This window comes from Triticum urartu, chromosome 2A (genome assembly GCF_056163025.1).
Source record: "Triticum urartu cultivar PI428250 chromosome 2A, HENAU_Tu73, whole genome shotgun sequence".
In the NCBI taxonomy this organism is placed as follows: Eukaryota; Viridiplantae; Streptophyta; class Magnoliopsida; order Poales; family Poaceae; genus Triticum; species Triticum urartu.
This window is the reverse complement of record NC_141874.1, coordinates 117,117,450-117,128,333: the sequence shown is the minus strand read 5'-3', so window position 1 is coordinate 117,128,333 and position 10,884 is coordinate 117,117,450. Positions and strand designations below refer to the sequence as shown.

Here is a 10,884-nt window from a genome sequence, read left to right as displayed (position 1 = left end):
ATATTTACAACAACAAGTTTTTCTTTATCACTTTCAGTTTATCAACTGAATTGCTTGAGGACAAGCAAAAGTTTAAGCTTGGGGGAGTTGATACGTCTCCGTCGTATCTACTTTTCCAAACACTTTTGCCCTTGTTTTGGACTCTAACTTGCATGATTTGAATGGAACTAACCCGGACTGGCGATGTTTTCAGCAGAATTGCCATGGTGTTATTTTTGTGCAGAAATAAAAATTCTCGGAATGACCTGAAAATCAATGGAGATTATTTTTGGGATATATAAAAATACTGGAAGAAAGATCCACGTCAGCGGGGGAACACCCTATCCACGAGGGTGGGGGCGCGCCCCCTGCCTCATGGGCCCCCTGACGCTCCACCGACCTCAAACTTGACTCCATATATTCACTTTCGGGGAGAAAAAAATCAGAGAGAAGGATTCATCGTGTTTTACGATACAGAGTCGCCGCCAAGCCCTAAACTCTCTCGGGAGGGCTGATCTGGAGTCCGTTCAAGGCTCCAGAGAGGGGAATCCATTGCCATCATCATCATCAACCTTCCTCCATCACCAATTTCATGATGCTCACCGCCGTGCATGAGTAATTCCATCGTAGGCTTGCTGGACGGTGATGGGTTGGATGAGATTTATCATGTAATCGAGTTAGTTTTGTTAAGGTTTGATCCCTAGTATCCACTATGTTCTGAGATTGATGTTGCTATGACTTTGCTATGCTTCATGCTTGTCACTACGGCCCGAGTGCCATGATTTCATATCTGAACCTATTATGTTTTCATGAATATATGTGAGTTTGTGGTCCTATCTTGCAAGTCTATAGTCACCTATTATGTGTTATGATCCGTTAACCCCGAACTGACAATAATCGGGATACTTACCGGTGATGACCGTAGTTTGAGGAGTTCATGTATTCACTATGTGTTAATGCTTTGGTCCGGTACTCTATTAAAAGGAGGCCTTAATATCCCTTAGTTTCCAATAGGACCCCGCTGCCACGGGAGGGTAGGATAAAAGATGTCATGCAAGTTCTTTTCCATAAGCACGTATGACTATATTCGGAATAGATGCCTACATTACATTGATGAATTGCAGCTAGTTCTGTGTCACCCTATGTTATGACTGTTACATGATCGATCGCATCCGACATAATTCTCCATCACCGATCCAACGCCTACGAGCTTTTCATATATTGTTCTTCGCTTATTTACTTTTCCGTTGCCATTGTTACAATCACTACAAAACCCAAAAATATTACTTTTTCTATCGTTACCACTACTATCATATTACTTTGCTACTAAATACTTTGCTGTAGATATTAAGTTTTCAGGTGTGGTTGAATTGACAACTCAGCTGCTAATACTTGAGAATATTCTTTGGCTCCCCTTGTGTCGAATCAATAATTTTGGGTTGAATACTCTACTCTCGAAAACTGTTGCGATCCCGTATACTTGTGGGTTATCATATATCAAAGCCAATTCGAATTAGCAATGATTTGGCATTTAGTAGTGAGCACAAAGCAACATATATCATGCAACAACGAAGTCTAACTCTCTTCCTATGCATCGGCATGTCATAAAAGAACAATTCATGCACACATAGTAAAGGCCAATGCATAGTATAAACCGTTTCTTACAATTTTATCGTGTGGGAAATATAGAGCGGTGGAGATATAGTTCCTCTCTCATAATAATTACAAGTAGGAGCAGCAAGCACATGCATATTTTATCTATCAAAATCATCATGTGTAGTAGTAAAACGCAACCCATAAATATAATCCTTAATAAGGGCAAACTTCTCCGATATAGTGTAGTCGGGAGAATTCAAGAAGATAATAGGACTATCATTCATGGGTGCAATAGCAACAATTTCATGTTTAACAAAAGGAACTATAGCAAGTTCATCTCCATAAGCATAATTCATATTGACATCTTGGCCACAAGCGTAGCAAGCATCATCAACAAGAGATATTTCAAAAGAATCAACGAGATCATAACAATCATCATAGCAATCATCCTTCGATAAGCACGAAGGGAAATTAAACAATGTATGAGTTGAAGAGTTACTCTCATTAGAATGTGGGCACGGGTAGCTAATCCGCTCTTCCTCCTTTTGTTCTTCGCTCTCCTGATCATCTTTTCCATCCAATGAGCCCACAGTTTCATCAATTCCTTCTTCCATAGACTCCTGCAAAATATTAGTCTCTTCTTGGACAGCGGAGGAGTCCTCAATATATGGTTTAACATAGGCATTAGAAGCATAATTATCATATCAATATTTAAGTATGGCAAAATTTTCAGATTTGTAAAGAGTAGCATCATAATTTCCAATCAAAGAAGCAATTTCATAAGCACCCTTAAAAGCAACAAATTCTTCAATTTGTTGAACATCATAGTAATTATAAACACCCTTAGCATACGAAGATACGATTCCATTATCGCTAAACTCACATTGGTAGAGAAGGTGTTTCTTAGGGTCTTCAGAACAACAAGTAAAATCATATATTTCACATAAATTCCAAGCATAGCATTGCAAACGATGAATTTGATCCAGTAAAAGTTTTCCTTTTTGAGATAAGCGGTGTCGCACATAACAAGCATGATCATCTAAAGATTTGCTCTCAACTAAGCTAGTTGGGATTTGAGCACAAGCACATAGGGATCGAAGATGATCCAAGTAAAAAGCTTTAGGAGTGTGATAGATTTTGAGTGGTTCTTCAACCATTGGTGTAGTAGGTACAACTAATTTTTTTGGTATTTTGCGTTTTCTACCTATCGTGGAATTGTCACGGCAGATGTCCTAGTGTGAGGACTTAGTCGTGAGGTCAACGCATCTATGTGGTAGCTTGAGAGGGGTTGATCGGGACGAGAGACGCAACACATAAGACAAGGATTTGAACAGCTACGGGTCCCGGGAAACATCATCTAGTAATAGCCCTACATGTTATTTGTGGCTAGATCTCATTATGCTCATGAGGGAGACAACGTAAACCCGACTCTCCTCTCTTTGTGTCTAGCCTTAATGATTATTCGACTTGTCCCTCTTGGGGTGCCTTACCCCTCCTTATATATGTTGAAAGGGCAGGTTACATGTAGAGTCCAACTCGGACTTAAGACTTAACTATTCTGACTTCTCTCCATGGACTTCTTAACTGTTGATTTACAATCTGCCTTACCATCTGGCTTAACTGTCCGGCTTAACTTTCTGGCTTAACTGTCCGGCTTAACTATCTGACTTAACTGTCTGCTTGACTATCTGGCTTATATGACTGTGTCTGCCGGGTTACATGACTGTGTCTGCCGGGTTATATGATTGTGTCTGCCGGGTTACATGACTGTGTCTGCCAGCTTACAATGCTTAACGGTTCCCGCCGGCTTATAGTCTGCCGGGTCACCAATGAAACATCAAGTCCCAGCCGGGTCATATCTCTGGCCGGGTCATACCGTGGGGTATATCCCCGACATTAGCCCCCAGTTTAATTTGGATTCATCCATGTTTAAACTGATCTTGTAAAACAAATACAACAACAATTTTGACAGATTATACTCTGGGTTAAAAGCTCTTGTAAGCCGGCACCTGATCATCCTTAATTCCTTGGTATTTCCTTCTTCTAAAAAAATCTGAGTCAATAGACCAGCTTCATAATAGAAAACATTGGACATGAAATACTCATATGATCTTCAGCCAGCTTAAAGATGTAGAACTCCATTATATTCATATCACTTGTAGCCCCCAAGTGCCGGGCATTATGAAATAATGAGCAGGGACTTTGTAAATATGATCATGTAAACTTGAGCAGCAACATGTAGCCCCCAAGGGCCGGCTCAGTAAGATAATACTGAGCTGGAACTTTGTATATAATTCATTGATGATAACATCATATGATGTAATCTCCACCATGGGGCTTGAACCCACATCCATAAGGTTAAGAGCTTTGTACTCTACCAACTGAGTAGTGGATCTTTCAATATAATGGGATGAAGCTTGTGTACCTTGAATGTTTTGACAGAAGCAATTGGTAGCCCCCAAGGGCCGGCTCATTTCAATGGGATGAGTCGGGTCTTCAATAAGGCCAGTAAAAATGGCTTTGCATTAGCCCCCAAGTGTCATGGTGCATGCTCGCAGCGACATGAGACTTGCATATTTAATGTAATCTCAACTTGAATAATGTAGCCCCCAAGTGCCGGGTCGTAAGCCTACAGCGACTCGGGACTATTTCCTCCATTGTAAAATAAATCATGCCCATTGATAGAATAATAGCCATTGCGCTGAAGTGACTTTGAAGACCTCCATCATAATACTGGCTATTGATAACCATAATAAAAATCCAGCCATGTTGGCTATTAAAGAATTGAATAATAAAATCCGGTTTGCAAAACTGGTTCATGTGATATTGAATCATACTGCCGGTTTAGGATACCTGTGCAGTAAAGGTGATAACCCAATCCTTAGAAGCCACTCACTTCCAAATGTATGATGTTTGTCATATGTTGGCGACTTATCGTCCAAAGCCAAGCCGGGTTAAATTTAAACCACACTTATACTTAGATCTGAACAAAAAAGTCTCAATACAAAATCAAAGATTGTTTTCAGAAAACTTAAGCCAAATAGAAAGAAAAATCAAGGCTTCTGATTCGAATACGATCAGTAAACCGTTTCAAAGGGGTTAAGCTAGGATTCGAATACGATCATGTAGCGCCCAGTGGCTTTGGCGTTGCGCCGATCAAGAGGGTACCGACAGCTATGTTCTCTTTGGTTCGAATACGACCTATGTTTGAACAGGAAGCCCCCAAATGACCTTGAGAGGTTTTTAACGACCCTGATTCGAATACGATCCAAGTCGGACCCAAAATGGGTTAAGCTATGATTCGAATACGATCAAGAAGCCCCCTAGTGAGTTTGGCATTGCGCCGATCAAGAGGGTACCGACATCTATGTTCTCTTTGGTTCAAATACAACCTATGTTTGAACAGGAAGCCCTCAAATGACATGTAAATGTGGCTATGAGCCGGATCAAAGGGTAATCATAGCTTAGCTCAATAAGCCGGAAGCTCCCAAGTGATATATTTTCTGAGTTGTGCTCGTCGGGTGCCTATGTTTGAGTGGTTCTGTGCAACAAACTCTCTTTGGTCCCTGTAATTTTTTCTAAAACCTCGATCTTGCAAGAAATGAATTCTTTTTAAACCGGACATTTAGAGCTTTAAAGCTTTGTGGGAGACAGGTTTACCTTGAGCCGAATTGTAAACCGAAGCATCATTGTGAGCCGGAAATTTTCTGACGGCCTTTAATTTTTTACCAATATGGCAGTAGTCTCCGGAACCGGGTTATCTTCCCTCCATTGACCCGGAGTTCTTGAATTCACTAAAACTGGCCGATTTCGCCGAGTCATGTCATTGTAGCCCCCGAGTCTTAAAATGACTCGAGAAGTTGTCTTGAGATTCTCCATATTTAACCGTGATATAAACCGGTATGAGTCATTCAACATCTCATTGATATAACTTCTCCTGCACTGGAGAACTCGCAAGCCAGAGTAATTGCTCTTTTAAATAAAGCAATATATAATATAAAATATACTGGATGGATTTCACCTGATATGTCAGGTCAATAAATATCCACCACGGAGTTGATGATCTTCGCAATACTCATTGTATATCCTCGGTAGGATTTATTCAATAAAACTCCGTGCCGTGTCGGTCATTTTTGTAGTAGACAATTTGTCCTGCATCAAAAAACATCGCAAGCCACAGTAATTGTTTTTTAAAGAATAAAAGTGTACCAATAAAAATTGACTGGACAAATATCACTTGATTCATCCGAATTATGGTTATTCGTATATCGCGTCCGTGGATCACCTCCAGTAAATTCCATGGCGATTTAGCCACTCTCTCGGGGTTGTGGTAGAGGTGGGAGGTCGTAGCGACAAAAGTGGCTCAAAATAGATGCCCCGGGTCGTGTTGACCAAACCACGTTACCCCTGTGCAAACCCCTTTTTTTGGATTGGGCAATATGCCTCTTTATTTTCTTATGGGCTCTAAAGGCCTTTGTTCTGTTTTTCAACCGGCTATCTCATTTACTCCACCGGGTCAAACCCCTGCTTGAATCCATGGGGGTGAAGTAATCAGGCCGGTTCAGCGCGGCTTAAGACGTCGATGGAGGCCAGCGGAGCATAGGAGGAGCTCTGGCGCGGGCAAACGACGCCGCCCAGTGGCAAACCGGCGCTGGCCGGCGCATGGCCGAATCTGGCAGGGTTTTACAACTAAGCCAGCACGAGGGCGGGCCGGCGGCTCGAGCAAGCGCAGAGCGAGGCAAGGCAAACCATGGCGGCGACGGCGGCTCAAGCCAATGAGGGCTCGCATGGGCACAGTCGCCGCGGCGCGAGAAAATTGCGGGTGGCCGGCGTGGGCGGTTCACGGCGGAGTCGGCGTGCGCAATACATCGGGGCAGCGGCGCAGCTCGACGGAAACGGCCACGGAGGCGACGACTTGCGGTGGTGCCGGAGCAGCAGCTCGCTGGTGGTTCGATCGAGGCCACGGGCGGCGGCTCATAGTAAGTCAACGGGCGGCTGATATAACATTTGGATCACCAAACTCCCCAGAAATTGAAACGAATCCGCTGGGCGGATTGAGGCCGGCTCTACACGAGAGCTACAACGAGGGTGCTCCGGCGGGTTAGCGTAACGCAAAGAAGCGTGGTGAGGTAGTGGTAGTAGTCAGCAGCGAAGGAGGGTCGGCGATTCGGCCAAGGCCGTGGTGAAGACGACAGAGTACCACGGGGCAGCACGAGATGATCCCGTCGGTGAAGGCGGCGCCGGTGAGGAGAGGTCATAGCGGCGGCGCCGAGTTGGAAAGAGAGGCGGAGCGAGGCTTGCCCGGGTCGCGGCCGGCTCAGTTCCAGATCGTATTTGACTGTGGTTTCAGTTTAGCTGTTGTATTCACGTGAATTGTCTTGATGTACCTGCTACAGTCAACAGAACTTGCTAGCATCGTCGGCGGCGGCTTGAGGCGTTGGTGCTGGCGTTTCGCGGAGGTAGCAATGGCTCTCTTCATCGCGTGAGGCGGTGGCGTCTCAGACGTGCTCACAGGTGATGGCTCAAGGCGGCGGGTCAACGACAGCCGGAGGGGTCGATTCGAGGTGGCCTTCGGCTTAAAGGGGCACCGGGGTGTCAGCCCGGAGTGCAAACCCCGGCGGAGGTGGGGTGAAGGCGGCAACAGCGGCCTCTCAGCCGCGACGGCGACTCAATCGAGGTGGAGAGCGGCGACTCGAAACGGAGGCGGCTGAGGTAGCTTATGCGTGCCGGCCACGGCGGTGGCTGACTTGAGGCCGGCGGCTCATGGGCATGGCGACTTTCGGCAGAAGCTGAAGGCAGGTTATGGTGACTCAAAGGGAAGCGAGGTGGCTGAAACGGGCCTGCATCGATGACCCCGATTGGCGCAAAGCAGCCATTGACCCGGCGGCAGAGGCAGGTTGGAGGCCGCGGCCACGGTTGGCAGATCGTCAGGCGGAAACCAGACGAGGCGATTCGATCGGAGTCTGAGTCCTTCTCCGGTTCATGTCTTTGGTCTGACTCCTTTTGTCTTGACGTGAGGATGAACTAAGAGCGGCTTAATTGAAACACTTGATGATCTGTAGTTGAAACAACCAGCAACTGTTTTGACTGATTGAATCTTCACGTGGAGGTGCGAAAGCAGCGTGGCCGAGGCGCTTGGCTTAGTTCCCCATCATAAGGGGCAAGACGCGGCAATTCGCAGCAGAGGCCAGGCCAGCTTCGATGCGCGGACCCGGCTCGGGGCGGAGGTGGCTCAATGCAGCGATTTAAGGCGGAGACGTGCCACTGATAACAGCCGCAGCGGCTCGGAGCTGCACCGGCCATGCGAGACTGAAGCGGGTTAGCACAGCGGTTTGGAGGCAGGGGCGACTCGAGGTGACTCGGAACCGACACAAAATCGCGACAACGACTCGGAGTTGAGGCCCGAAGCGGAAGCAGTTTGAGAACAGAACAAGGTCGGCCTGGCGGCAAAGTAGACGAATCCGCGACGACGAGGCCGCGCCAGCATGGACTGCTCAGGGGCGCAGGCGGTTTAGACGACTTCAACGAGGCATGACGCGGGACGACCCGGCGGGCGACCGGGCGGCTCACGATGCTTGGCAACTCTCCGGCGGCGTCTCACAGCACAGGGCAGCGGTTCGTAGCACAGAGGCTGAGAAAGGCCGTGGTAGAAGCGGAACTGTAGCAGAGGAAAACAAAGCCAGATCGGACAGGCATCATTGACTCCTCTGGGTCATGTTTGACTTTTGGCGAAAACAACTTGAGCCGCCGGCATCTGTCCAAGCACTTGAACCGGTTGGACGTCTGATGCGCCTGATCAAAATCTCTCGGTCTCGGCGACTTTTCAATAAACGATGGCCGAACAGCTCACAACCCTAACTCTTTTGAACCTTAAATCTCATAAATCTTCAAAACTGGATTGATGAACTTGACATTGATGCAAATTCTTTCAAACCAGCTCTTCTTTATCTGAAAAACTATGAGCCCCTCGAACCCTAAAAAAAGATCCGTTCAAGAACTCAACACCACCGTGCGCGGGCCCCACGATGGACGCCGAGGGAAGCAAGAAGAGGATGATCAGAATTCTGAAGAGTGTTTTGGCTACTGCAATTTTGTAACTAACTGAATTGGCCTGGTGTCAAAATAGTTGGCTTTCAGAATTTACAAAGGTGAATTGAGTGGTCAAAGAACACCTGAAATATTGGATTTAGCTTAGAGAATTTACAAAGGTGACAATGGTATTCACGTAAGCGCACATCACAGAATGGGCAAATTAATCATAATTAGTTTCAGCTCGGTCCTATGACGAGTACACATGCACATACATAGACACTCATAGGCATGCACCCTGTGAAGCGGCTACGATAAATCATGAAGCCATGTGCCAAATTATAGAGTGCTGCTCTGAAACACCATGTAGCTATACAAGCACACGCAAGGCTGTGGTGGTGCTTTCTATTAAATCATGTATGACACACCAAACCATGTAATTTGCTACTTGAGATGTCTAAAATTCTTTGGTTTAGGGACATGCACCGAATGAACTACAAACTGCACTAATATACAAATAGATACATACATACCTGATGCGTGCTCAAGGACATACCAAGACCCCAGGCAGATACATCAAATCTGAACATACATGAGGAGAAAGAAGAGAAGTTCATTACCCCATCTGAAGATACATGAGTAAGAAGCAAGATAACAGTCGGTCATTACATAACCAGAATTAGATATTAATTTTATATTGCCAGATTTATGAAATACCATAAGAGCACTAAATCACAAAGTCCTTGAGAAATTAATTCTCTAGCTATCAAAGCAACAGGTCTATGAAATCAAAGCATTACCCTTGCCAAGATCATCATCAGCGCCACCATGGACGTCAACAACAGGGCCAACAACTGAATGTGGTAAACAAATATGCCTATCACATCAAGGAAATGTTCCATAGACATCTCCATGGATTTCTTAGAACAATAAAAATACTGGGCAATGCAACTCAAAATCAAAACATATATACTCTTCGATTCAGACTTGTTACTCCCATACCCTTTCGGCACCTCCTTCTTCTCCCTCGGGAAATCTGAACCATTAAGGGCCTTCTCATCAACACAGCCACCAACTAAGCTGATGATTTCTCATATAAAAAATACTAAATGGGACACTCATTCATGGTAACCACCATGACGAGCTTAATAGTATTACAAAAAGAATTGCCAGATTTTATATTCAAATGTCATATCTGAATGTAGTATGCTTAAAAATTTGCATATGCTACCTGATTAGTTAGTGTAGGCATGACAGGCTTGCACTTGTTGTTCCATTTTAGCTCTTGAGAACCACATGACACTGAATTCCTCTTAAATAATAACTTCTCCAACTTCCTTTCTTTCATGAAGATAATGTATCATCTTTTGAAAAGATATTGTATCATGTCAACCAGTGCTGCAATCTAGAGCAGAATAATACTTAGTTAAATCAGCTTTTCTAACAAAGCCCTATAACAGAATAAATTAGACATGGTCTTGGGAACATTCATGGTGATTTCTCAATGAGGCGATGCACCTGGCGACGAACCGAATTTACAGGGGTGGAGCAGGCGGCGGGGTTGGAGAGAGAGACTTGCCTGGGCCCAGACGACCGCGCCAGAGAGGATGGAGAGGCTCATGGCGGCGACGGCGAGGGCATCCGGAGGAGCGAGAAGCCCGTCGCCGGCGAGCATGCTGAGCTCGAGCGCCTCCTCGAGCACTTCGGCCACCGGATTCGGAGAAGGAGCGGGGTAGAGAAGGCGCATGCGAGTGCCACGCCTCCGCCTCTGCCTCCACCGGCGCCTAGCGCTGGCGCAAGCATGCCGACCTCGAGGGCCTCCCCGGCCACTTCGGTGACCGATTCGACATGAAGGGGAGGAAGAGCAGCGACTGCGAAGGGGAGCCTCCACCTGACCAGGGAGTACCGGCGGTGGTGAAGAAGGGGAGCGTTGGCCGGACCAGTGAGCGCCGGCGTTCATGAGAAAGGGCGCCAGGCTGTGGGGTGAGGGATGTGGCCACCATGGGAGAATGGGGAACGGGGACAGAAATGTAGAGGGACTGAGGGGGCGGTGGGGAGGATAACTAACTTTTTTTATCATCAGTTTTTAGTACTCCTACTAACTAATGGTTACATATTGCTGGAGTATTAGGCAGTGACCGGAGAGAGATTGTGAGTTTTTTTTTAAAAGATTGTGAGTGAGTGCGACTTCCTCCAAATCAATTTTTTATCTTCTAAAAAGATCCATTCTAGGTGTCGGCTGCCCCTCCCTCCCCTCGCGTGATGCTCCTGCGAGCGCCG

The 10,884-nt window shown here is 46.1% G+C and overlaps 1 long non-coding RNA gene across 1 annotated transcript; it reads right to left on the bottom strand.

Moving 5' to 3' along the window:
• Positions 1 to 1,907: 1,907 nt before the first annotated feature.
• Positions 1,908 to 10,672, bottom strand: LOC125541181 (uncharacterized). Its single transcript, XR_015615872.1, has 6 exons — positions 10,184 to 10,672; positions 9,836 to 10,002; positions 9,405 to 9,640; positions 9,138 to 9,186; positions 5,236 to 5,727; positions 1,908 to 4,428 (listed from the first exon to the last, which is right to left on the bottom strand). It is a non-coding gene; the product is annotated as an uncharacterized LOC125541181 (long non-coding RNA).
• Between the last annotated feature and the right edge of the window lie 212 nt (positions 10,673 to 10,884).